Source organism: Podarcis melisellensis (assembly GCF_964234715.1).
Source record: "Podarcis melisellensis genome assembly, chromosome: 10".
Lineage (NCBI taxonomy): Eukaryota > Metazoa > Chordata > Lepidosauria > Squamata > Lacertidae > Podarcis > Podarcis melisellensis.
The window spans coordinates 48,689,369-48,713,941 of NC_138542.1; the positions used below are offsets into that span (position 1 = coordinate 48,689,369).

General features: G+C 44.5%; 1 protein-coding gene across 2 annotated transcripts in view; it reads left to right on the forward strand.

Annotated features, from left to right (window-relative positions):
• The first annotated feature begins 443 nt into the window (after positions 1-443).
• PVALB (parvalbumin) overlaps positions 444-24,573 on the forward strand; it is a 40,659-nt gene continuing 16,529 nt past the window's right edge. The window contains exon 1 of one of the 2 annotated variants that reach the window (XM_081928492.1): positions 444-468. The gene's annotated coding sequence lies outside the window, so the exon portion shown is untranslated. Of the gene's footprint in view, positions 469-21,050; positions 21,208-24,573 lie in introns of those variants that run through there. The other variant, XM_081928491.1, reaches the window with a different exon arrangement.

Sequence of the window (24,573 nt, forward strand, 5' to 3'; positions counted from 1 at the left end):
AAATTGCATTGAGGGCTCTTATCAGAGAGCTCCTTCTTAGATAGTGGCCCTCGGCGGATACCCATCCTAGCCTGAAGCAGGAACTGCATTTCTGCGTCAGTTTTTCATGGTGGGCTTTGTGACGGTTGTTGGATTTTGCTGTCTCCTGTCTTTGGGCTCCTTTTATGGAGGTCTTAGTCTTAATCCTTAATCCCTCCAACTAAATTTATCAGCTGTTGATTCTAGCCAAGAGTTAAGCTAAATTAAACTTTGGAATTCCATGTAGAGTGTATCAGATGCACTTGAGTTAAGGGGAGGTGGAGCTGCAACCAGCGAGTGTCCTAATTACAAGCTGCCAGGGGAGCCATCCTTCACACCAGAGGCTTCTTTCTCACCTCTTCAAGCCTGTTACAGTTTTGGTGGCTTCGACATGACGGAAAACCGATCCAGGGGTGCAGTGCGCCAATCAAAACACCTACTGTCCAGCAGGTGTGTCTGAGTATCGTGTCTGGACATGCACATGCCAGGCATTGACTGCAAGGTTTGCTCTGTCTCTGCATGTTTGCATGTGTGACACTGTGATCTCATGGCAAATTTGTGGTCTTTGATAGCAAGTGTGCATGCATGAGAAAAATATAAGAGAAATCTTTTTATATGCGACAGCCGCTGCCCGGTTATTAATTGCATCGAACTGGAAAGGGGGGAAAGTACCAACAGTAAGGGAATGGCAGAATAAGTTATTAGACTATGCAGAAATGGCTCAATTGACAAATAGATTAAGGGGAAATACAAAACAGTCATTCATGAAAAAAAGGGACATGTTCAAGAAATACTGTACCTACAAAAATACAATAATGACATAACATCTATGGCAGCGTTTGAATGACCCTTGTGTAAATTAAATATTATTAAATAAGGAAAAATGGTACGATATGTTATAAGAAAGTATTAGAAAATATAGTAAGAGTAAGGTAAGAAGTATAAGTACATTCAATGTTGTAAATGTAACTTACATCGGGAAATGACGGGAAGTATATTTTGACATAATTTTACTTTGGTTTATTTTTGTCTAGTTAGAAAGTATAAGAAAAGAGCACGAATAAGTACAAATTTAAATCAATATTTAACGGTATAAAGGTTGTTGTTATTATTATTAGTTTTACCTTTTCTTTGTATGTGTATTTAAGATTGTGTATGATATTCTTGGATGTCAATTAATAAAAAAATAAAAAGAGAATGCCTGTGCCCTTTCCCATAACTTACTCAGGTGTAGTCTCTCGCACACTTATCCTCTGCTATCCAAAGCCATTTCTCACATTAGACAGGGGCAAAGCTGGATCAATAGGAAGCTGCAGGCAGATACGCAGATCAGTGTCCTTGTGTTGTACATGTGTTAGATGCAGTGCTATTTTTCTACGAAAAGAGGTGCCAGAACTCACCATGAACGCCTCTCTTGTTCTCTTATAAAGGCAATGGTGCTGCCTGAGAGGTGCCAGAACTGAGTTCCGACTGGGGAAAAAGCCCTGGTTAGATGAAATGTGTTTGTCACATTCATACATTTTGTATTTAGATCTGCGCTTAAAACAAGCACAGACCTGAAAGTGTAACGCAAAAAAGTGGCCCCGACATGTGAGCATATGCGGACACAAACACCTGACTTCCAATGCATGCAGCAAAACATCTTTCCCCTTCCCTCAGAAGGGATTCGCAGAAAAATTAATGGAGGCTTGAAATCTGTGCATTGAAATGCTCGGCTTCTGAAACTAGAAATCATACAACATATCTTCTATACTGCAAACATTCCACCTTCATGATAGTGCTTTGAGTTGTGGGTGCCAGCATTTGTGAACTCCAGATTCCCCTTGATTCCTGGGTCTGATAGGTGTTAGAATTTAATCAAGGCTTGGAGTAATACAATTGGCTGCCAGATTTAGCAAAGTGTAAAATATAGGCCAAACTAAAATACAAGCCAAACTTCCATGTTCATGAAATCAGTCATTAACCAAAGACCAAGGGAAGGTAATGGGCCATTAGGAAAGCCAGAGAGAGGGGACACTGCCAGACGGCCCTTGGGAGATGCCCCGATTCCAGGTCTGAGTTAGTTAGCAGGACAAAGGCCAGAGTCTGAAAGAGAGCAGTTGTTTAGGATTACAGTTGGCTAGAAATCGCCAGTTATGACTCTTTTCCTCTTATGAGCAACAATGAATTCCAAGCATATGTGAAATTGCTTAATTTTCAACAAGGATTGAGGATAGAAAAGGATTTGTGAGAAAGGATTTATTAAGTGGGCAATGTATTCGTAATATCTGAGGGAGGTGGTCTGGGGTTCCTGGAAAGGATGAGGAAGTGTGCAGACATATGCCTTCTGAACTTTTGATATACTGACCACATGAGGACTAAAAACTTATTTTATTTTTGAAAAAAGGCTGGTAAAATATATTAGTAGATTCTCCAATGGATTGCTTCTCTGTGCACTGAATTTTGGCTCTGCAGATGTATATTTTTCCATATTAAACAACTGAATTTTTTTCAATTTAATACTGTAATTTATTCCATGCGTCCAATAAAAATTGAAAAATAGTTTATGACATTTTGGGCTAAGAGCTCTCACCCCTACTTTTAATTATTGGAGTTGCCAGGGCAACCCAGCCAGATGGGCTGGGTGTTGTTGTTGTTGTTAAAAGGAATTACCGGTAAATATTAAAAGGCAGCCCTTCTGCCCTTCTCTCTTTTCCCCTCTCAGTCTAACTTGGCCCTTAACAGTGATGCAAAAGAGTGTCTCCCAGCTTGCTCTCTACCCTGCTCCACACTGAGGTGAGAACTGCAGAAAAGCTGTAGAGTTCTTTATTACTATTATTTATTAATATTATAATAATTAATTAAATCAAGTAAATCATCTGTCCTCGAAAATCAATGGCAGGGGTGAAGTACAAGAAATCCCATCAAGAATAAATCAGATCACCTGGTTTCAAAGACTTTGCTTCCACCTGTAGCTACCTTCCAGATCTGTCTCCAAAGGGTGGCCAAGCTGGGCTTTCGTCAGAGCCCCAAGACCAGCAGAGGGCCCACTGTCCTAATCATAATACTACCTTTCCCACTTTGCACAGAATGTCCCAGATAATCAGATGCAGCCTAGGAGAATTCCCAGTTTGTATATCCTGCCTTTTCCATGGTAAGGGTCACATTGAGGGAGTTATGCCAGAGCCCCACCCCCCTCACCCCCAATGCTAGTCACAGGTCAGTAAATGGCTTCAGCAGAAGCACTGGTGCCTGGTCTTGTGGCGCTGTTCTGTTTATTTTCTCCTCTCCTCCAGGCAAGAGTTCTTACATAGTCTCAATGGTTCTTCCCCCCTACTAATTGTTTCCCAGTGACTGCTGTGATATGGAGAGATTTCTACTGGAATGGACTCATCTCACATTCTGCAAAGCACATATATTTCTTTTGTGGGGACTTCAGTGCTCAAATTGGAGCAGTCTCAGCATGTCTTTTGCAACCATTAGGTTTAGAGTTGGAAGATAGTTTTCTAACGTTGTGTAATTCCATGAATAGTAAATAAAATCAGCAAGGGAACTTAACATTTTTAGAATTTGCATATGCATTATGCTTACCTGAGTAAACATGAAGGTGATGCCACTGGCCACATAGTGATCTCACTATCATTATTATTTTTTAATGGAATACCTTTAAAGTGCTAGAAAGAACTGAGAGTGACCATTTCCCGGTATCAATGTCCCAATAGGCACTAAATGAACCTGCATCACTAACTGAAACAGCATATTTGACTGGAGAATTGCTGGGTGAGAAGAGATTGAAATGATTTTTTAGACTGAGTAGTGACCTCCAAAAGAAACTCTATGGCCTCAATAGACCAGCAATTGGAGAAGAGAGGAACCTCCTCTCCTTAGCCAGAAATACAGGTAAAATGTCCATCTCTGGAAATAGGATGTGCTAACTGGTCATTAAGATTTACCCAAAAAAAGTAATAAATGGTGTCCATAAAGCAAAAAAGAAAAAGAAAGAAAGAATCAGGAGGGGGAGAAGGCCTTTTGGATAGTGCTTACTTTTCTTTTGCTGGAGTCTACATGTGAAGCTAGAGAGGGATTAGGAGTGTGAGTAACTTGAGAGCAAAATGACCAGCCTGTCCACTGAAACAGATGCCTCTCCATCCAATAAGCAGAAATATATTTTGCACTAGGCTGATTGAGTCCCTTGGGCAATTGGGACATGTGCAGTGTAATTCTGTGTATCTCAATAGTCCACTGCGTTCAGTGGGGCTGCTGTGGTCTGGAGGCAATGGTGGACTGTATGAGGACCAATAAACTGAGGCTGGGACTCAACAAGGTAGAGGCACTTAGGGGTGGTGATTCTCAGAACTGGGAATTGGTTTGGCAGAGTTGCGCACGTTTTGAAACTGCAAGCAGCAGACACCCCAAGCTTGGCAGTAGTTCTCAATCCAGCTTTGTCATAGGAGACCCAAGTGGTGTTAGTGGTAGTGTGCTTATTTCTAACTATAACCTGCTCACCAGCTACAGCCATTCCTGGACAGAGATAGCCCAGACACGATAATCCATGCCTTATGACTTGATTACTGAAAAGGTGCCTGCTACATGGGGCTGCCCTTGGAGATGGCCCGGAAACTACAACTGGTGCAGCCGGAATGTTGAGCAGTTCATTCTGCGAGAATCATGTAACACTGATTCTGAAGGATCTGCACTGTCTGGACAGTGATGTACTGTCCAGTCAAGGAGGAGGGGAGAATAAATCTCAGTGTCAGATTTGTTCTGTTGGTGAGTTTGCACCACACTGCTGCCTAGCCCCTCACCCTCCCACTACACCACAAGGACGGCAGGGAACACCCTGTCCAACCAACTGCTACTGCTCTGGGGTCATGACAGCTGATAGCTTCTGCTTCTGCTACTACTATTACTCATATCTTTGGAACCAACAATGGAAACCACTAGCACCAATAATTGTATGTCATAAAGAAAGTAGTTTAGAAAACAAGATGGATTGATCCTTTATTAGGATAAACTTGCAATTACAGTCAAAGCAACTGGCGTGATTAGACCAGGAATGCTTCTTAAGGAGGCAAAATTGCATGTTGTAATAACAGGCGCATCGTTTTCTGTCCCTGTCATAAGGTACAACAAAGGGGTGAAAAAATAAAGAAAAAGAATTGCATATCTGATTTTTTGCATGGACACTCAAAGAATATGGAGATTTCATATCACAGAAGATGCCCACTAGTGCTTTCTGCCAGAGGAACTAAGTAATTCACTACTGAGAAATCTACAGAAGACTGAAGCACATCAAAGCATCATTATTTTAATGCAAAAAAGCAGCAAGATAGTCCAAATCTGCCAGGGCTTTTCTGAATTAACCTTATGTAATGATCCTATTTTCTCTCCATTATTTAAAAGGCATACTCTGCTGAGCCCATTTTGCATTAGCCGTTCTCTGCCTTACAAAGATCTGTTGGTCCATCAGCACTCAAGCAAAGAATCACTAGTTTTCCAAACTCTACATGTGTATTTCCCTGCTGGAGATTTTTCACATACACCTTAGGGTGTTTTTTTTAAAAAAAGAGGGTCCCTTGTTTCTGGAGTTGCAATAGGAGCATAGGAAGCTGCCTTGTACTGGGCCAGACCAGTGGTCCATTTATCTCAGTTTTGTCTACACTGACTGGCAGCAGCTCTCCAGGGTTTCAGGCAGGCAATGCTTCCAAGCTCTACCTGGAGATGCCAAGAATTGGACCTGGGACCTCCTGCATGCAAAGCAGATGCTCTGCTGCTGAGCTCCACCCCTTCTCAAATGTGATAATGTGATATCTCCAGTAAGGCCAGACATTTTGCAATCCAATTAGCATGATTCCAGACTTGCTGCTGTTTGGAAAGCATGCATGGAATCAACTAGTGCTGCCAGAAAGGCTCTCTGATCCCAGGCTATGGAATGAATTTGGAGGGACTCGTAACAACCTACCTCAAAGAGGAGAGCTTTATAGCCCCAAAATCTGGGTTAGGTTCTTGCAAGGTTTACCGAGACAATGTGTGCAAATGGCTTTGAGCATTCTCAAGTGTGGCATATATGCTAAACAGGGGTGACAACTTGAACAATATAGGGGGTGGGCAGATAAGCCCCGCCCCACATAATTAATCACAAGGCGCAGTGCATGCACACCATTTGAATGGCAATGCTGATCCACTTTGGGGGAGCCTGGAAACCTCAAATATTTTATTGAGGGGGCCAAAGGGACCTCGGTCCCTAGGAGTTGGCTCCTATGATGCTAAATATAATGGTTTTAATTACCATCGGCTTAGGCAGAATGCAAAGCAGTGAATGGCCAAAGGATGCTAGACTAGCACCAGCACTCAGTGAGGCTGGACAGCTGCCAAGGAACCATAGATGGTTGAGGGAGCCACTGAGCTAGACCTAGTGCAACCCCTAATACACCTTCTCTGCTGCATTTGGCATTCAGTGGATCTGCAAGAAGGATGGATTAAGACTTTCAAAAATAACACAATGGGGAATGATCACACTGGGGAGGGGCCTTCTTTCTAAATCTCAGTTGTGTCCTGGCAATAAGCTCCTCCTCTGCATGAACAGGTCATTTTCAGCCAGTAGACTATTTGCATCCGGCAGGTCATTAGCGTCCATTAAAGCAAATGGAGTTTTGCCTACCAACCTTAGTCTCTCCTCACCCACCTGCTTGCCTTCTTACAACTAGTCCTGTGGCACAATGGGTCAATGCCTCTGGCTGTTGACCAGAAGGTTGGTGGTTTGAGCCCACCCGGGGATTGCTGTGGGCAGGATTCCTACACCAGATGACCCTTGGGAGTCCCCTCCAACTCTACGATTCTACGAGTCTATGAACTAGTCCGGGGTTGGTGGGTGACATTGGCTTCCTACTCTTTCTTCAGTGTTGCCCTTGTAGAACTCATGAGAGAAGAGGATAAGGACAAACCTAGAAGTAGCTGGTTCTTGCTCCACCTATCCTTGACCTCCGTGCTTTCTGCACAATCATTTTCAATGGGCACCAGTCATCACTGTTTGCATCACTTCTGTTCCAGCGCCAGCTGTCATGTGAATTCCTTGCAGTGCTCCCAAGTATTTGGTGGGAGGACACAGCAAGGAGGATGGGCTAACAATCACACAGCTGAGCCCAAATAGCATGCCCTTGTTGCAAAACCTGCTGCACGCTTGGCTGATATAGCCCACTTTCTTGAGCCTGTCACTTAAGGGGAAAAAAACTGTTGACCAGTGAAATATTGCTAAGGTGCATTGCCAGCTGACGGAATCCTCACTCATTGCCTCGTGCTAGTTTTAGACTTTCTTAGCCAGCACTTTTCACTTGGGATGTTGGCAGGAAACCCCCCGGATCAAAATTCTGGGATCAGAGCTATGATGTTCTCCTTAGTGCAGCTCCGGTCATCTCCTATATAAGCACCAGGATTTTAAAGGCTACAGTCATGGTTAAATGCATTTGCACTGCTCAAGCTGGCTTACAGCATTTTTAAGAGATATAAAATGAATGCATTTTTAAAAATCAAACCAGAATCTTTGTAAACATCTATAATCAATCCAATTTTGCTTTGTACTATGAATAGCATCTGGGACCAAACGAATGTTTTGCAAGTTATGCTCCCTGTTTCACATAACTGGTAATGAGGGTATGTACCACTTTAGAACGTTACAAGTTCATTTTGATTTAATTTCTCAAAGCTTCTGGTGTTTGTTTTCTCTTACTCTTATTTAAGATGCAGGTGGCCATGATATGCATATTCACAAATACCTAGTTTTCAAAGGAACTTGAATTGGTCAGTACTCCTGTAGCCAATCTGGTGCCCTCCGGATGTTTCAGACTACAACTGTGTAGCTCTGCTGGCTGGGACTGATGGGAATTGTAGAAATCTACAGAAGCACATCAAAGCATCATTACTGTAATGCGAAAAAGCAGCAAGATAGTCCAAATCGGCCAGCGCTTCTCAGAATTAATGTTATGTGATGATCTTATTTCCTCTCCATTATTTAAAGGGCATACTCTGCCAAGCCCATTTTGCATTGGCCATTCTCTTTCTTACAAAGATGCTGCTGACCCATAAGCTCTGCTGGCTGGGGATGATGGGAGCTGTAGTTCAAAACATCTGGAGGGCACCAGGCCTATGCTCACCCTTTGACTGAAGATGCCATTAGGTGCCACTATGAAGCTGGTCAATCCAGGTGATGGCAGTTGCATTCAGCAAACCTAAAAGGGTTGTGACAGACTAAGATGTTGTTATGAGTTGGGGGGGTTGGCCACATGCCAGAATCCCTTCTGCAGGGATTCAGTTGCTGAATTAGCCAGCCAAGGGCCATAATGGCCCCCTAAGTTTGGGTCTTTAAGGTAACAAAGGAAGTAGCCCTGTGCCAGAGGGCAAATGGGTGGGCCTCTCTCCCTCAACTGTCTGGTAATTAGACAAAGAGTCAGAGTTGAAGTGTGTGAGCTAGAAGTAAGAAGCCTGCAGCTGGTTGGGTAGCTGAGAGATGGAGCCATGCCTGATTTCTGCTTGAATCCAAGGCTGTGGCTATGGGAGAAGCAAGAGCTTCTTGGGGTGTTAATGCTGCGAGCAATATTCCTCCATCGCAGGCTGTTTATAAGCTAGCCATATATCACAAAGACTCCACTGTACCTCATTCCAAAGGAAACCCTGGGGTAAATGCCCAGAACCCCTGGAATCTCGCACCACTCAAGGATTGGGGTGGCATGAAATAATATATTCCACTTTACACTATCATCTGATCTTGTGCGCACACTTTATAATCCACCTCTTCTGTCCTTGAGGAATATACATTCAAAAATTACAGTGAATGCATAGGGAAGGGTAGTCAAACCATGCTTTGCTGTGACTTGAGCTATATGAAGTTCAATAGTTGGCTGCTGAACAAAGTGATTTCGAACAGATCATGTAAAAAATCAGAGAGGCTTTAGTTGATTGTGATCATTTTCTCCATCTCAATTTTGTAGGTTCATTTTATCACTACATGGATATATACATCCAGTGCTTTTTTTCTGGGGGGATGCAGGGGTACACATACCCCTAAACATTTTGTGAATCTTTGTACTTTTGTCCATTTACTGTATTTATTTTTCCCAATTTGAACTATAAAATGGTGATTTTCTTGAGTCAAAATGAGAGTACCCCTAAACATTTTTTGGGGGGGAGAGCACTGCATACATCAGGTCAGACCATGGATCCATGGTATACTGTAGCATTGTCTACCACAAGAATGGGGAGCCTGTGACTCTACAGATGTAACTCACTAATATATCACACTGACATTGTCATCCCCCCATGAAGTGGCCTCAGTTATGCTTGATGTAACTGGTCCTCATTAACTAGAAGGCAAAGGAAGTGCGGAAGAACTGGCAGACAGCTCTAATGTCCAGTGCAACAGGTTCGCACTTAGTCATAGCAGCATAATAAAGTCCAGCATGGAAGAAGGGGACACTTTTGGCAAAATTTGCCTATTCATTTTCTCATAGTGCCCATGTCCACCTGTCACAAAAAAATGGATGCATGAGAGAATCCCAATCAACTACTTTCCCCCTGATTGAAATCTTTTTAATCCTTACTCAGTCTCAAGTAGGCTGGGGGTTAAGCAATGTAGCTGGCTTCTGCTGAGCTAGTTTATACTGGCCTGGAAACCCTTGCAGCAATAATTACATGGGCTTTTCTAGCCTGGTGTGAATAAAGCCACAGTGGCAATTACACCAAACATCTGGTGTATAAGCTCCTTTTTGCTTATAGAACTGGCTCTTCTCCATTCATTTATCCTCTCACATAAAAAGCAACCAATAAGCTCCCAAGTTCCTGCACTGAATGAACCCTAGCTGCTACAAGAGTTATTGACATCCCTACTTTTCACATCGACACCACACTATGGAACATCACCATCAGGTTCACTAACTGTTTCTCATAGATCACCTAACCTATCGATCCTCAGAGGCTGCACCCACACTCAGAACTCCTCTTCTGTGGAACCTGCATCATTACTCCAGCCAGCACTTATAAAAGATCAAGGCATAAGACAGGACAGAATACCAAGCTGTAAAAGTTTCTCCTTCATACCCTTGAAGCAGCTGCAAAATGGGGAGAATGGTATGTATCCATGTTTGCAAGCTGTCAATGAATTTGTCTTTAACAGGCAAAAGGCAAAGGTTATCTGTTTGTGACATTGATGTTTCTTTTCCCCAACTACTGATGATATCACAGAATGTTCACAATTGTTTCAACTGCTCAGAGTGAAGGGTTGGGTGTCAAAAGTCACACACTGAAAATTTCACATGGGGGGGAGTTCACAAAAAGAATTGTATGATGGGGGAAGGCTGATTTTCCACATGCTGATTGAGAACAACCCGCCAATGTCTGGGTCAGCACTCTCTGTGATTTAAAATGAATTATGAAAAGGAAGAAACAAATTTCCCATCACAGTAGTGACCCACTGGGGACCTCATATGAACAGCCACATTTCATGATCAGGTTTTGAATCAGGTTCCAGGAGGGTAATAAAGCAATAAATCTTTCAGAATATAAAATAGAAATAAATGTCTAGGAAGAAGCATAAGGACTTAAAGGTTGAATCCTACATAAAAAGGTAGCAAGAACATAGTCGTACTGGGAAAAGCTCATGTTGAAAAGTGAGCATCATAATCATCCAAGAAAGGTGTTGATAATAAGTTGGAAAGGATCTTGAGGGAATGGGTCTGGAATGGAAATCCTGTGGGGCTAGATTGATGGAACTTATTCTGATAAAAGTGTATTTAGTGGTTGATGATGTTAAATATGCAACCCAGTCCTATGCGTGCTTTTTCAGAACTATGTCCAGGTACGCTTATTTGGGATTATTCCAAGGTAAATGTGCCTAGGATTGCAGCCTTACAAGGATTTCAGAAAGACACAATCGCATTCCCTCTCTGCTAGGTGTATGGCAAATTATTGGGTTATTTTCACTGCAACGGCAGGGCTGTCTGTCTGAAGGCAATGCAAACTATCAGCAGGCAGAGGCATGGGTAGTTTGGCAAATACTGTAGGCAGTCTTCACTCTGAGGAGCCAAAACAGATTCTGTCTTTTTCTCATCTGCCTTTTTCTGTCACCTGCTGAAATAGAAGCTATAGTACCAAAGCGCAACAAAGGGAAGGTCGTCAGCTCCCTCTTATGACACGCTGTCATGGTGGTGCAGAGAGTAAATTGCCTACATCTGGTTATAAGAAACCCCAGGTTAAGTCCTCTGGCACCTTACATACAAGAAAGTAGAAAAGGAGTGGGAAACCTCTAGGCTTTCAAATGTTGTTGGACCCCAACTTCCCTCAGACCCAGCCAAAAGTTATGGATGATGGGAATTGTAGTCTAGCAACACATGGAGGACTACAGGTTCTGTACCCCTGACATAGAATTAGGTTATATTAGGGGGGGATTATATAGGGAATGGAATGCGAGAGATCTTCTACTTTGCAAGTTTTCAAGCAAACACAGGGAAGATGATTCTTGGAACAGAAATAGACAACATCAGATGTTCATAGAATCAGGGGGTTGTAGAGCTGGAAGGACCCATGAGGGTCTTCTTGTCCAACCTCCTGCAATGCAGGAATCTTTTGCCCAACGTGGGGCTCAAACTCAGGAGATTAAGATTAAGATTGAGAGTCTCATGCTCCACTGCTGTTGGGCTACAACTCACATTATCTCGAGTTAGCTTATCCAGTGGTCATACATGATGGGAGTTGGAGTCTAACAACATATAGGGATTGAAGTCTGGGCTAAATGACCCCCTGGGTATGTTTCTGTTCTGTGACTGTCTTTTATATGCAGAAAGATGGTGTGACCAAAGAGCACAGAGGCTACAGCTTGCAGAAAGAGGGAGGAAATGATATTGCAGAGTGTTGAGAGAAAGAGAGAACAAAAGAAGGGAAGAACTGAGAAAATAGTGAATGGTTGCAAAATACAATGGAAACTATTTTGTTTGCAAATTATTTCCTTTGTACTCTCCTCTGCAAATGGACATCAAATTTTCATGAGATGTTCTCAGAATGTTCAGGTGTCTGCTGAATATTCACAAAATATCTGGTGTCACTATTTGACAACTAATCATGCTTTGATTTAGATATTTGACTTTGCAGTTTGATTTTAATGTTTGATATTTGACAGTATGTGACAGCTGCCTGTGTCTGATAGTTTATGACAAATCAAGGTTAGATCTATATCTGAACACAGTATATATACAGCAGCATTGCACACAAGGCCACTAAAGTAATATCAATAGTTGTTGATGTTTTTCCTCAGCACTGCTTCAGAATATTAAAATAGGCTACATGTAGTTCAGTATCAGGACTTCCTGAGAAGCATTGCATACTACCAGTTAAAAATGCAAAAAAAAATATTCCATGATTCAGGACATTCACAGCAAGGTTAAATTCATTCCATGAGTACCTTGTTATACTTTCCTATGCAATGAGATATAGCAGCAACAATATGGATGTGGGCAGTGCTTTTTTTTCTGGGGGGACACAGGGGTATGCATGCCCCATAACATTTTGTGATTCTAAGTTTGGCCTCATTGAGGGGCAATATTTCAATATGAGTAGGAAAATGAGAGTACCCCTAAACATTTCTTTTAGAAAAAAAAGCACTGGATGTGGGTAGCTCAGTTGGTTAAAATGTGGTACTGATAACGCCAGGGTTGCAGGTTCGATCCCCAGAAGGGACAGCTGAATATTCCAGCTGTGCTGCAAGGGGTTGGACTTGATGATCCTCAAGGTCCCTTGCAACTCTATAATTCTATGATTTCTATGATATAGAATTAGGCTGCATTCACATGGCAATTTATTCTGCTTTCATAATTTCCCCCCTAACTGTTAAGTTCAGTATTATATTTGCACTGCCACATGACATTAAAGGCACTTCTGGAACTATAATAGAATATAGTGTAAGTTTAATTTCCATATTATTTGCTTCCAGAATCCATTTGCAAATAATATGAGTGCTCAATTTGACTTTTATTCTACTATACACCCACTATAGTTCTGGAAGTGGCTTTTACATTGTGCAGAAGCTCAAATGTGGCAATTAAAAGCTAGGGAAACTTCATGGAAACAGAATAAGCTGCCATGTGAATGAAGCCTTTTTCTGTTACAATTCTAAAATTATGGATCCATCACCACTGAAAGGGGTGTCCAGACAACTCTGAGTCATGAATGGAATTGCCATGGCCCCTCATGCTGACATGAGTGCTCCCTTCATACTATTACCAAACGTTCAGCCACAACAGAGCATCATCACCAGTGTGTCAGCCTCAAACAGAACTTGGCTGGTAGGCACAATGCACCCTCTTCCTCACATGTTCACTAAATGGGGAGTGTGGAATCTGAACAACTCTAAGAAGTCTATTGTTTATTTATTTAAATTTCTATGCTGCCCTTCATCTGAAGATCACAGGACAGTTTTCAATATAAAAAACCACAAAAATGCATCGCATAGTAACAAACAAAATTAATATACAGAGAGAGAGAGTTTAAAATGCCATCAATTGTTTAATTAGCCAAAGGCCTGGGCGAAGAGGAATATTAGACACTTTACGCAAAACTTCAAAGTCTTCTTTTCAGACTAGCTTGCAAATCCTGAATTGGCTAGTTGGAGCTGCAACCTTAGTTTGCCACTTGGGTTCAAAGTGGTTATTTTTTTGGCTATTTATTTATTTCAGAAAATTTATATGCTGCTTGATTGTAAAAACAAATAAACCTCCAAACAGTTTGCCAAACTTACGTTTTGCATTCATTATTTGTTGTGGCTTTCTGTCTTGTTTTATTGCTGGCTGTTATTTTATTGAAAGGTGGACCCGAAATGTTTCAACCAAAGAAATTAAGCTGCTGTAAGATTAACAGCCATGTGATGTCTTCCAATCCGAGCCATTTGCACAATGGTGTGCATTTCCCTCACAGGATCCCAAGCATAAAACCACAACTAAGAGTAGCAGACAGGGGAGGGGGGTATCTCATTGTGAACAGATGCAAAGACATTCAATTTCTTGGGCCTCAGATTTCCAGAAACAGGCAAATGAGGCAATTTGACAGCAGCATGATTTCAGTGGGAAGGCAATGCTCAGCAAGGTTGAAAGGACCATTATTGGATATATTCTAGATTAAGGTTACCAGAGTTTTTTTTTAATGAATTAACACTTTAATTAATTAATTAATTAATTAATTACTACACGTTCGGGACATTGATGCTGCAGCGATGGCGGTGGCAGAGGAGCAGCTGCCACCTTGACCTCAACTGCCACGTTTCCCCTTCCTCTGAGGCTTCTATCTCCTTTCTCCATGAGCCTGGGCAGCCCCTGAGTTGTCGGTTCTTCTTTGGTGGTGGTGGTGGTGGAGAAGCGGTGTGCGGTGGGTCAAGCATGGAAGGCAGAGAAGGAGGGTTGAGAGCGGCGGTGGCAGTGAGGCTTGGGCAGTGCAATGCCTCCCTTCCCATCGGAGCAACCCCAATCCCATTCCTACTTGCGTGCAAGCAGGAGGGGGCAGGGATCCCTCAGCTGGGAAGCGAGGCTTCACACAGCCTTTCGGAGCAGCTCCATCCCAACTCCTACTTGTGTGCAAGCAGGAGGGGGTAGGGATCTCTCACTTAGGTAACGGGAAGCCCGCCTTCCCAGCTGAGAGATCCCTGCCCTGCTTGCACGCAAGTAGGAATTGGGAGGCTGCTCTGATAGGCAGCATGAAGCCTCCCTTCACAGCTTACCGGTAGTTGCTGGGGTCAGGAAAGTGGAGGCAGCCCCTGCACCACCATCATATGGGGACTTCCGAGCTGCTCCTGAAGCCAGCCAGAGCCAACTGCTCTGGGCTGCTAAGACCGCCGCCGCTGCATTTCCCGGGGACATTAGATGAAATCCGGGGACGTTCTGGGGATGGAATTTGTCCGGGGACTTATTCGCAAATCCGGTGACTGTTCCCAGGGATGTCTTCTAAAAGTCAGATAGAAGAGTTAGGATTTGATATCCTGCTTTATCACTACCCGAAGGAGTCTCAAAGTGGCTAACATTCTCCTTCCCTTCCTCCCCTACAACAAACACTCTGTGAGGTGAGTGGGGCTGAGAGACTTCAGAGAAGTGTGACTAGCCCAAGGTCACCCAGCAGCTGCATGTAGAGGAGCGGAGACACGAATCCAGTTCACCAGATTATGAGTCCACTGCTCTTAACCACTATACCACACTGGCTAGTTGTTTATTTCCTTGACATCTGGTGGGAGGGCATTCCACAGGGTGGATGGCACTACCGAGAAGGCCCTTGGTTCCCTGCAACCTCACTTCTTGCAGTGAGGGAACCACCAGAAGGCCCTCGGAGTTGAACTCTCAGTGTCCTGGTTGAACGATGGGGGTGGAGACGCTCCTTCAGGTATACGGGCCGAGGCCGTTTAGGGCTTTAAAGGCCAGCACCAACGCTTTGAATTGTGCTCGGAAACATACTGATGATTCTGTGATCAGGGCACTGTGGAAAATTTTAAAAAGGCAAGTGGTTTGTTGCTGTCCTGCAAGTTGTAGCACTTTGGTGCTGGCTTCCCATAGCCACTTCTGCCAGTGGAGATGTCTATTGAGCCATGTCAACAATCACCCAACAGAGGCTGATGCTCATTGAGACTGGTGGGCATTAGCAATGTCTGACTTCATCCACTGCTCACTGGATCCCTCTAACACCCATCTCACAGAGAAGGATGGGACCTCAACGGAAAATGAGAAGGGTGCCTCTCTAAGTGTGCCTGAGTGAGGTGTGAACCAAGAAAAAACATGCAAAAATAATGAAACCTTCATTTATTGAAACTAAATAATAAAACATATAAATCACACAGCGGAGTGTTGTGACTAAACTACGCCAAGCCACACAGGGATAAATAAAACTGCAGTTGCTTTAGATTATAGATCTAAATGTTTTGAAATGCCCTATGCTAGAAGAAGAAAAATGAGAGGTTTGGGAGTATGATGTGTATCATACAAATTCCCAGAGAATAGAGACAGATGGTTAGGTTTTACCTTTTTCTGGTTCTCACTGAGGAACTCCTTGCCACTGGAAGAATGCAAGTGTGCAAAAGAGGGCTTAACCAGAAGCAACCAGAAGGTTCTGTGTTTCTCAACTCTGCACTTGAAGCATCAGAAACCCCTCTCCAAAGCTGCCTGGCTTTGAATCTAACAAAAGCTGCCCTTGTGCTCAGAGTGAAAGAGGCATGATGGATCTAATTAACAATTCAAAGACTATTTAACAATTCAAAGGAAAACAGCTAATTAACAATTCAAAGACTAACCACTTCAATACACTTTTACCTCTTATAGCTAGATGTGTGTGCCTGAGGTTTATTTAGTGACCTCAAATGATAGCTGACCCATGATGAGACAATACTCTCCTTAAGGTCCAAATTTTCATGCCCCTGGGTAGATGTGCAGCTTCACTTCAGATGCCTTAACATGTTTTTCAATAAGCAACCCCTTGATCTATTCCTAGCCTTGCCATGAATAATCTATAATCAGGAAAAATTAACTTCTAGCCAGGACTAGACAAAAAATCATCAAGACATACATCAGGGGCCATATTTCAAGTCTGCCAATGTTATTGTCTGTTTGTTCTGCTGCAAATAAAGACAGGATGCTTGTGTTCACGTCATATAGTATTTAATGGAGATAAAAGGGTGGGGTGGGGGACAGATGACAATATATCACAGGGTACACATGGCTGTACCTGGCCTCAGTCTACTGAAATGAACCAGATTCTGAAGCTATGTGTCATCCTCACATAGGACAGAGCAGGTGGAGCCAGAGGATCTTTCTCTCCATCCTTAGAACTAAGGAGGAAGTAGCTGGCAGACACTGAATGGAAGTAAGAAAGCAGATGGGTGGGAGCTTTTGGATGGGGTTTATAGGCAGCATTAAAGTGGAAATTTTGGGATTAGGCCATGTAGCCTTATTACTGTAACAGACTGGATTTCCCTCCCTTTCCATCTTAATTAAATGAATAGTGCAACAGACTGTGGATTAAGCATACAAATAGTGTTTACTTACATAGAGTCTTGCACTTGATGCCAGCAGTAACAGTAATGAAAACAAGGTGGGCAAATCCAGCTACTAAATTATAAAATTCATATTTGACTTCAAAATGAAATCTCTGCTTGAGCGGAGATCGTAGAGACATCCGTCTGCCTGAGAAGCCTTGTGAAAAAGAGGCTGAGTTCTGAGGCAGGGGGCAGTAGAAAAGATTAAACTCTTTTGTCTTTTTCCCACAAGAGAACTCAAGGGAAGTGATGTCACACAGTGCCCTCTCTAGAAATCAGGAACTCTGTGAGTCTTAACCCTTTTGTATCCTTTTTTAGCAAATCATATTCCTACAGGAATGAGGACAAACTGAGTTAGTGGTGCAGTGCCCCATTCATCATAACAGGACAGCATCTAGTGCAATACCCTAAACTTTTTGCCAGCCCGGCAAATAATTTTTAATACATTAACACCAGTCACAAAGTTCAAGATGAAGATTAACTGTTGGTATTATTTGTTCTCACTACTGACAGGATAGTTGAATAGAAGGCTAAGTGCCAGGAACCCCCAAGCAGAGTGCACCCTGAGCCTGGTACTCTGTCTCCTCCTGAATTTGCCCCTGCCCCATGGTATCTGCTAGGTTGGGAATGTGGTACTCCTATCACTTTGAATGTGGTACTGTTTCCTCCCAGGGTTACAAAGTCCAAAAGTTGCTCACGTGACAAGACCCCAGTACCAAGAAGTTTGAGAAGCATCCAACAGTAAACCATTGTACAGTGACCTCCCCCTTCCATGTCCATCTAATGTCACCACCTAGACTGATGTCAGAGACAGTTTTCGATGACTCCTAACTAGAGCTGGATTCATAAGGGTGACCTAGAGATGTCAAATTCTGCATCTCATTCTCAGTCCTGCCAGGTGGAAAAAGTGCTTGCTGGCTCGTGAAATATTGCCAGGTAAATTAGCATTTGACAGAGTCCTCTCCCTCTCTCCCTGGCTGATGGGAGTTATAGATTTTCTTTCCTTCACAGAGAGCTGCGCTGCCAATAAGCCACACTGAAGGACTGCTTTCAAAGGGTAAGGAACTATTTCAGTCTGTTCCTCTGATTACCCATGGATTTGGGTGGGTTTTTGTGTGCTTGTGTAGTATGTACGGCTCAACAAAACTCCCACTGAGTAATGCTGCTCTCTATTAGAGCAGCAAGCCCTGCATCCTGGCTTTGGGATTTTCAGCTTCGGAACTTCCAGATGTGCATGCTGGAGCCATCCACTGCTACAGCTGTCCAAAGCAGCAAGGAAACCAGTGCTTGAAGGCAGTTGATTTTATACAGATGCATCTTGCATTGGCTTGCAAGAGGGGAAATGGAACTCTCTCTCCTCCCCCCAGTTGTCAAAGACAACAAGCCTGCAGACAAATGTGATTAGAGGATGTAATAGAGGATCGCTCCACAATATCCCTCCCTAATTCAAAGGAAAACAAATTTCCCCATTGCCCTAGGGATAAAAATCAAAGTGCACACATATAAAGAGGGTTGGTTTAAGCTGCTTGTATATGTGGCAGGTCCATGGAACCCGGGGTGTGTGACATAATAAACAGAGAAGAGGTAGGGAAACTCAGGCCCAGGAGCCAAATGCAGCCATCTCTGTCTGGCCCTTGGAATTCTCCCCCAGCCACCCCCTTCACTGGCTGTGCTTTGCATTCAAGGTGCCTGACTAGAAGGTGCCCTTGAGTTCTGATCATAATACATTGCAGGGGGTTGGACTAGATTGGCCTTTGGGGTCCCTTCCAACTCTACAATTCTGTGATTCTATGATTCCTGAACAGGGCAGCCCTCATACCAAATGGGCCGCAAGAGTACTTCAACATGGAACCCATGGGTTGCACGCTGCCATGTCATGCAGGGGGCAAGGGATGCGAGGCCGAAATTTGACGCCCTCCCCATGCTGCCTTCCCAAAGCCAGATAAGTGAGGTGCCAGACTTTGGGGAGAATGCACAGGGCTCTGGCAGGGTTTGAGAGCCTTCCCAAAACTGGGAAAGTACTAACTAGGCTTTGGGAAGGAGACCGGAAGACTCTAGGACCCTATCAGAGCCCTCACACCTCCTCCCCAAAGGCCTTGCTTACCCAGCTTTGGGAAAGAAGCACAAGGGCTGGCAAGGGAGGGGGGGTGGAGTGTCAAATATTGCAGAGGGTCACCAAAAAGTCCTTGAGGGCCGCATGAGGAACTAGATTAGTTAGCCTTGAATCAATGGGGTCTATGGGCACCATTTATTTAATCAGGTGTATGTGCAGCAGTTTCCTGCGGACACAGCGCCCAATAGAGGGAAATTATTTGCATGGCAGCACTCATTCATCTGAACGCACTACAGTGTGCTGTGACTCTCCCACACTCACCCAGTTCTGAACAGAGGCTGTAGATCCTATCGCAGCATCTTCCAGCATTGTTGCTATCACAGGAATGTCCCAACACTCTGATCTTCTTGACTCACAGCTCTTTTGACTTATAAAGCTAATGCTAAAATCCTCAGATTGGCTTCAGATGGTTGGAGACCTGGGGGGCAAAAAGGAGGCAAAGGCGACTTGTACTTCCTGTTTTGCACTCCAGCACACTCTCAGTAACAGGAAGTGCATGGTCTGCTCCTTAGTATTGGGCTCAAGCCTGACACATGTCCAAGAGACCACCAACAGAGATGAGTAAAGGCAGACTTCTGTATTTGGTGCATGGTGACTATGAAACAGGGATAAGCAAGACACTTTGGAGAAGGGCAAAGGGAGCAAAGGTCCTCTGGCCATTCATCTTTACCATGGATTATGAGGATACTATATGTCTGCAATTTACAACTGGGGTTAGGAGGAAAGGACCACAGCTCAGGAGCAGGTGCTTTGCAAGCAGAAGGCTCCAGGTTCAATCCTGGGAATCTCCAGTTAAAAGGATCGGGTTACAGGTGATGGGGAAAGATCTTTTCCTGAGACCCTGGAAAGCCAGTGCCATTTAGGGCAGAGGGACAAACAGTCCGATCCTGGTAGGAAGCAGTTTCCCACTTTCCTAAAAGGACTTCTTTTTCCCCTCCATTGTTTAAAAGTTCCTAGTCCTTATGACTGGGGAAATGAAATTGAACAATTAAAAAAAATTCAGAAGCCAAAAAGTGCTAAGCAATAGCATGTATGTATGTATGTAATTTGTATACCACCCTTCATCTGAAGATCACTGAGCAGTTCACAACATAAAAATACGAAATGAGAACACAAAATACATAATAAAACAAAAAAACAAAAAAGCCCCTCTCCAAAAACATAAACAAGACCAAAAAAAACCCCAATTTCAAAGGTCATAGAAGGCCAAAGACCTCCTTACAAAGAAACGTTTCAGCCTGGCAACTAAATATATGTTGTGAAGCACCAGGCAAGAACATGTAATATTTGTATAATTCTCTTCTTTCTACAGAAAAGTTCCATGGGATGAGATGGTGTTCCCTGACCCTCCTGGTGTCTAGTAGAAGCCAATTAAGCAAATACATACAAATTAGCTTAATTTTCATTATTATTATTATTATTATTATTATTATTATTATTATTATTATTATTATTTGTTGTTGTTGTTGTTGTTGTTGTTGTTGTTGTTGTTTCACAGATCTTTGCTTTTCCTGATGGCCAGCATCCGTGGGTGAGTGTTTTGAGCTCAGATTCGGCTCCATAATACACCCACCACCGTACCTGCCTTGACAGAGGCGCGGCTCTGCCCTGGTTCCTTCCTCCCCACCCAGGTGTGGCCGCTCTGCGCGGTGGCTCCTCCAATCAATCCCATCCTCCCTCCCGTTTGGCACTCAGTTTAAATAGCCGCGCGGGGACGGGATGTCATTTCGATTCTCCGGGGACAAATAAATGGAAGTTTCATCAGAGCGTCCCGCCAGATTGCCGATGTAATAGGTTTCGGGAGCGAGAGGAAGGTGGGTGCCAAGGATTATTAATAGTGCCGCTTGATTAGTTAGGGAAAGGTAAATGTGATACTGCCATCACCGTCCCTGAGTATCTGACACCGGCGAGGAGGGGGACATCGTCTTCCCGAAATAGAAGAGGCAAGGAGCCTATATAAGTGGGGTGCCCACCCGGGGTTTCACCTTCCTGTGTGAGCACCTTCAAAAACCCACCAGCCTTTCCTAGCGCGCCTGGCACAAACATTAGACAGGTAAGTTTCAGGAATGGAGGCAGAGAGAGTGGATCCCGTTACTCCAAGAAGGATTCATCTGTGGGTTTGGGGGACGAGGGGGGTGGGTCTCTAAAGGTGCGGTGTCTCTCTCTACCTGTAGGGTACAACTCTCCCACCCCAATAAAACAGAAGTATCCCCCGCGTTAGAAGAAACTCGGGGCTGCTTCTTTTTTCTCCTTTCCCAGCAAGGCAATCGGAACAGGTGAAGGGGGGGAATCCAAAAAGGAGGAAACTTCAAAGGGAAGAGGGAGGAGAGGGCGGTGGAACTGGCATGCGGAAGCGAGAAGCGGGATTTATTGAGAAAGCACGGGAAGGGGAGGAATAATTCAACCTGGGTGTGCCTTAGAAAGACCTTTTTTGAAGCTAGAGAGAAGGGCGGAGAGGAGCATCTGATCTCGGTGCGTATTTGTGCGTGGAAAGTCCGAGATCAGGGAACAAACAATCGCTTTGAGTAAGGGATTGTCAAGCGCCCTCATCGGCTGCCTATTTAGCTGGGCCCTCGTGCTCTCTTGCAACCCCGAAGATGATGGCAACCCGAATGTTTTGGGTGCGTTTTGCCCCCGATTTGCTCTCGGGGATATGTTTTTCTTTCGTAAAAACCCTGCATATAAACGTGAGCAGCACTTGCCACATTTCTTCAGGGGAAGAAGCGTGTGTGTGTATGTTTAAAGTCAAGTGTGCAAAGTTTGGAGATGATTTCAAAAGAGACAGGCAGGAAAACTGAGAACTGCAAAGATGAGGCAGGCGTATTCTTCCATCTCTGCTTGCGGCTTGGAGCAAAAGCGCTCAGGTGTCAAGAGAGAGACAGAGAGAGCGAGAGAGCGCAGAGCTGAGGGCCTGCGGAGCGCAATGCATGCTGCGGCGGTCCTCTTGAAGCCTCAGAGGTTCGAGCCCAGCTCTCAGTTTGCCAAAACAGGAAGAGCAATGCTTTATGTTCGCTTTTCGTGAGTGCGTAGGTGATAGAACCCTGTTAGCTTTTCCCACGCTTTACGCTTTACGTTGCCCTACTTGAAAGAGGCTTCCGCACTCAACCCCAAAATAAGTTGGACTGGAGCAGATTGCACAGATGGTTACTAGAACAGTTGTTATGTAGTTTTTAAATTAATGTAAGGTCCAGCATTTTTCCTTGCACCAGTTCCTTAAAGCCTAAAGGAACGATTGTTCCCTGACGAAGAATCCTGTGTTATTCTAACGCTTGCTTTCCTAACTTTGCTTGCAAAGGTGGCTCAACTATCGCCGGCGTTATTTGGTTTCATGCCAAAGACCCGCCCTCCGCTGGATTTTTCTTTATGTAATTGCTTTACTTTCTTTCTAGTCCCCCCTTGGGGGCGTTGGTAACTCCTTGTTAACCTCGGAAACGGGAGCAGGGGGATAAGGGCATCTCCTCGGCCTCCTATCACCTCCATCTTTCCTGTTAAGTAAAGGCTTGCGCAGGAGGAGCGCCAGCCTGGTTTGGCTACTTGCGGATGGGCTAGCAAAAGCAGAGTAGGCTGGAGGCGGGCCTCGGGTTGCAGTCCTCTAAAGGCCATCGCACCTTCAGCTGAGCGGAGTGGGTGCGAAACTCGAGTCCCGCTCGCAGCAGCAGCAAGCGTCAAGCCGAGCATCTCTGCGGTCTGGCGGGCGGTCAAGGGAAGATCTGGCGCACCGTGACCCGAGGCGGCGCCTGAGTGCGAGGGGTTGCTGAGTAAGGGCCTCGGCAACCAGGGCAGAAAGTATCGGGTGTATCGTAGGGAACAGGTGCTGCTGCATCAACACCACCAAGCTCCTTCCTTCCCGCTTCTCTCTCTCTCTCCTTCTTTCTCTGGATGGAAATACCGAGTTTTCAAGCAAGGGTCTACTTAGCCGCCTTCTCCAAATCGGGAGCAGTGGGGGGCGAGTGGGAGAGAAAGAGACCGAAGTTACAGCCTAGGGTGCTTTGGAGGGAAACCAGACGCCACCGCGACAGGTCAAACTGTGTTTAAACCAGAATCTGCTGACACGATCGTGTAGGAAGAAACGAGGTAGGGGCTCTGGTTTTAACAGCAAAAGGGACGCGCGGATAAAGGGTGCAAGAGAAACTTCTCCCTGTCCCCATGGGCGTCCTCACTGCTTCCGCGGAGACCCCAAGCATTTTTCTCTCTTCTGTACTGAAGGTGGGGGGGGGGCGGTGAAGCACTGGGGAAAGAGAGGTAAACCATGGTGAGTGATCTGCATCCCCAACACGCCCTTTCTCTGTTAAAATAGGACCTCAAGATGTGATTTGTGGTGGACCACGTTTCTGCCCGACAAAGAGTTCGGTGTCACTGGAAAACCTGCATTCTCCTACAGATCCGCAATAGAGCAGCGATAGTTTTACACACACACACCCTATTTTGCAACCTCATACCAGGCAGAGGAACAGCTGGTGGTAGCATGAAAGTTATGTTTGACCCGAATTTCACACGGTTTGGGAGTTTCACAGAGCTCTTCCTCTGCCTTGTGACAGCAAGCAGTGGCAGGAGGAGAACCATTGCGGGTCACCTTCCCTGGGTGCGTTTCCTATGTAGTTAGGTGTGTTTGACAATAGCTAGGGAGGGTTTTCAAGAGGCAAACTCGTGTGGACCACATCAGATCTGGATTGGATGCTCCATGGCAGTTTTTTCTTCAAAGTAAAAGTGGCCAGCTGAAGCACTTTTTAAAGGGGTATTTAATGTTGGGTGCAGTTTGGCCTATGAAGATGATTGGAAACTCCTGGACTGGATGAGAGTGCATAAGGGGAGAAGAGGATGGATAAAATCCCAGTCCTCAGCTTCCTCTACTGTACTTCTGAAACTGCTTCCTCCTTGAAAGCATAGAAGAGTGATGTGGCCCACAGTAGCTGCAAAAAGGGTTGTCATGTTTTAAAGTGGAGCAGGAGAACCTGTGGTCTCTCCTGATATGGTTGGACTCCAAATTCCATCAACCCCAAGCAATCACCGAGGATGATGGGAATTGTAGTCCCAATAACATTTGATGGGTAGCAGGTTCCTCACCCCAGCCCTGCCTTTAAGATTAAACATGCATATATCACAGGTTCTTCTAAGCATGAACCTATAGCAGTGCTAAAAGGTAAAGGACCCCTGACAGTTAAGTCCAGTCGCAGACTACTCTGGGGTTGTGGCGCTCATCTCGCTTTACAGGCCAAGGGAGCCGGCATTTGTCCGCAGACAGTTTTTCCAGGTCATGTGGTCAGCATGACTAAGCCGCTTCTGGTGCAACGGAACACCGAAACCAGAGCAGCTCACGGAAACGCCGTTTACCTTCCCACCAGAGCGGGACCTATTTATCTACTTGCACTGGTGTGCTTTTAAACTGCTAGGTTGGCAGGAGTTGGGACCGAGCAACAGG